Raw genomic sequence first — 4,008 nt, forward strand, 5'->3', positions numbered from 1 at the left:
AACAGTAGAACAAAAATACAAGCCTTCCTAAATATTCAAAGATATTTATAAATTATAATAGTAAAGAAAACAACAGCATGAAGAAAAACAGTAGATATACATAATATACATGGTGATTACAATATAAAATAATATATTGAAGTTGAGACCACAAACATCAATCTTATCAACAAATGTGAATGGGCTTAACTCACCTACTAAAACAAAAATATCTTCAATGTGGCTCATAAAGCAAGACCCAAGTATATGTGGTATATGTGAGATACATCTAAATCAAAATAATTCAGATGGGTTAAGAATAAAGGCATGGGCAAAAAAGTACCAGGCAAATGGAAATAACAAGTAAGTGGGGGCTGAGATCCTGATATCAAAGTAGAATTTAGGCCAACAAATAATTAAATGTGACCAAAAAACAGTCAATTTCACAAGGTAGGTTTAACAGTTGTGACAATCTGTGCACCAAATGACCATCTTTAAAAAGCAGAAACTACAGCTGAAAGGAGATACAGATAGAAACACTCTGCTAGTAGGAGAGTATAATACACTGCCCAGAGCAAAACAGATCAAGTGGTAGAAATATAAGTAAGGATATATAGTTAACAGCATAGTCAATAAAATAGATTTATCAATCTATACTGAACTTTAGAATCAAATAATAGAGAATACACCTTCCCTCTCAACTGCATATGCTATAGTTACAAAAATTGATCAAATATTAGATCACAAATAAAGCATCAATAAATTCTATACAATAGAAATATTAAGGGCTGGGTGTGGTGGCTCATACCTGTAATCCCAGCACTTTGGGAGGCTGAGGTGAGGGGATCACCTGAGGTCAGTAGTTCAAGACCAACCTGGCCAACATGGTGAAATCCCGTCTCTACTAAAAATACAAAAAAATTTAGCCAGGCGTGGTGTCTCACATGTCCGTGTGAAGAGACCACCAAACAGGCTTTGTGTGAGCAACAAGGCTGTTTATTTCATCTGGGTGCAGGCAGGCTGAGTCCGAAAAGAGAGTCAGCAAAGGGTGGTGGATTATCATTAGTTCTTATAGGTTTGGGGATAGGCGGTGGAGTTAGGAGCAATGTTTTGCAGGCAGGGGATGGATCTCACAAAGTACATTCTCAAGGGTGGGGAGAAATTACAAAGAACCTTCTTAAGGGTGGGGGAGATTACAAAGTACATTGATCAGTTAGGTTGGGGCAGAAATAAATCACAATGGTGGAATGTCATCAGTTAAGGCTATTTTCACTTCTTTTGTGGATCTTCAGTTGCTTCAGGCCATCTGGATGCATTCGTGCAGGTCACAGGGGATATGATGGCTTAGCTTGGGCTCAGAGGCCTGACAGTCCTGTCTTCTTATGTTAATAAGAAAAACAAAACAAAATGGTGGTGAAGTGTTGAGGTGGTGAAAATTTTGGTGGGAGGTATGGAGAGATAATAGACGATGTTTCTCAGGGCTGCTTCAAATGGGATTAGGGGTGGCGTGGGAACCTAGAGTGGGAGAGATTAAACTGAAGAAAGATTTTGGGGTAAGGGGTGATATTGAGGGGGTTGTTAGAAGGAGCATTTGTCATGTAGAATTATCGGTGATGGCCTGGATGCCGTTTTGTATTAATTGAGAAACTAAATGAAAGACACAAGGTCCAAATAAGAGAAGGAGAAAAACAGGTATTAAAGGACTAAGAATTGGGAGTACCCAGGACATCCAATTACAGAGTGTCCAAGGGGGTTCAGCGTAATTACTTGCTTGGTTGGCACAAGTTTAGGCTCTATCCTTGAGTTTTTTTATGTTGTCATATACCATGCCAGATTGATTTAGATAAAAACAGTACTCTTCATTTAAAAATATTCAGAGTTCCCCCCCCCCGCCTTTTTTTAGCAATAAGTCAAGGCCTCGGAGATTTTGGAGGAAAGAGAAATGCAAAGCCAGCAACTGTTTAAGGATTAGGGTGGCATAAGAACGGGAACCAGAATAAGAGTATGAAAGTAAAGAATAGGACTTCATCAGGGTGAAAGTATTGGAGGGTACCTTGTCACTGAAGATCTATCCACTTCAAGAGAGACTTAAGGGTGGCGATTTGAGGTAAAACCAGGAGCCACTAAATACCAAGAGCCTGAGAAACTGCTTGGGTGATTTGACTAATAAAGGCCGGTCCGTTATCAGACTGTATAGAGGTGGGAAGGCCAAACTGAGGAATTATGTCTGACAGAAGGGAAGAAATGACCACGGTGGCCTTCTCAGACCCTGTAGGAAAGGCCTCTACTTGGCCGGGCGCGGTGGCTCAAGCCTGTAATCCCAGCACTTTGGGAGGCCGAGATGGGCGGATCACGAGGTCAGGAGATCGAGACCATCCTGGCTGACACGGTGAAACCCCATCTCTACTTTAAAAATACAAAAAAACTAGCCGGGCGAGGTGGCGGCGCCTGTAGTCCCAGCTACTCGGGAGGCTGAGGCAGGAGAATGGCGTGAACCCGGGAGGCGGAGCTTGCAGTGAGCTGAGATCCGGCCACTGCACTCCAGCCTGGGTGGCAGAGCGAGACTCCGTCTCAAAAAAAAAAAAAAAAAAAAAAAGAAAGAAAGGCCTCTACTCATCCAGTGAAAGTGTCTACCCAGACCAAGAGGTATTTTAGTTTTCTGACTTGAGGCATGTGAGTAAAGTCAATTTGCCAGTCCTGGGCGGGGGCAAATCCCCGAGCTTGATGTGTAGGAAAGGGAGGGGGCCTGAACAATCCCTGAGGAGTAGTAGAATAGCAGATGGAACACCAAGAAGTGATTTCCTTGAGGATAGCTTTCCACGATGGAAAGGAAATTAGAGGTTCTAAGAGGTGGGCTAATGGCTTGTAACCTACATGGAAGAGGTTATGAAATGACAACAGAATAGCATAGCCTGCCTTTGCTAGTGTGTGGCAATTAGGCCCGGTGGAACTGCTATCAATAAACTAAGTGTGATCAGGGTGAGGAACAGGAAAGAAGGAAATACAGGGAAATGGAGTGAATGTCAGGTGGATCAGAGAGATACAGTCATGGGGGTGGGGCCAGACTAAAACAGTAAGGTCAAGTTGTTTGGATAGAAAGGCTACAGGGTGCGGTCCTGGCTCTTGTGTAAGAATTTTGACCTCACAGCCCTGTACTTTGGCTGTGTGTAATGAAAAGGGTTGGGATGAGTTAGGGAGAGCCAGCATGGGGGCAGCTTCTAGGGCTGTTTTTAAGGAACGGAAAGAGGAGTGGCGAAAGGATTTAGGATCTATGGGGTCAGCTAGGTTTGCTTTTGTTAGTTTACACAATGGTTTAGTCACAATGGTAAAACTAGGTACCCAAAGGCGGAAGTACCTAGCCATGCCTAGGAAGGAAAGGACTTGTTTCGTAGAAGGGGTTCGGGTTTTGGAGATTAGCCGGACACGATCAGCAGGGAGAGCATGTGTGGTTTTCATGAGAATTATGCAGAGATAGGTAATGGATGAAGAAGAAATTTGGGCTTGACTGCAGTAATGGGTGCTGTCCATTAAGCCTTGTGGCAGTACATCACAGGTAATTTGCTGAGCCTGATGGGTGTCAGGGTCAGTCCAAGTGAAAGCAAAGAGGGGCTGGGATGAAGGGGCAAGGAATAGTAAAGAAAGCATGTTTGAAATCCAGAACAGAATACCGGGTTGTGGAGAGGTTGTGGAGGGAGGTTTTGAGGATAGGAGAGTATATGGCTTTGGCACCACAGGATGGATAGGCAAGACAATTTGGTTGATAAGGCGCAGATCCTGAACTAACCTGTAAGGGCTTGTCGGGTTTTTGGACAGGTAAAACGGGGGAATTGTAAGGAGAGTTTACAGGCTTTAAAAGGCCATGCTGTAGCAGGCGAGTGATAACAGGCTTTAATTCTTTTAAAGCGTGCTGTGGGATGGGATATTGGCATTGAGCGGGGTAAGAGTGATTAGGTTTTAATGGGATAGTAAGGGGTGCATGATCGGTCACCAAGGAGGGAGTAGAGGCATTCTATATTTGTGGTTTAAGGT

This window comes from Macaca nemestrina, chromosome X, assembly GCF_043159975.1.
Source record: "Macaca nemestrina isolate mMacNem1 chromosome X, mMacNem.hap1, whole genome shotgun sequence".
In the NCBI taxonomy this organism is placed as follows: Eukaryota; Metazoa; Chordata; class Mammalia; order Primates; family Cercopithecidae; genus Macaca; species Macaca nemestrina.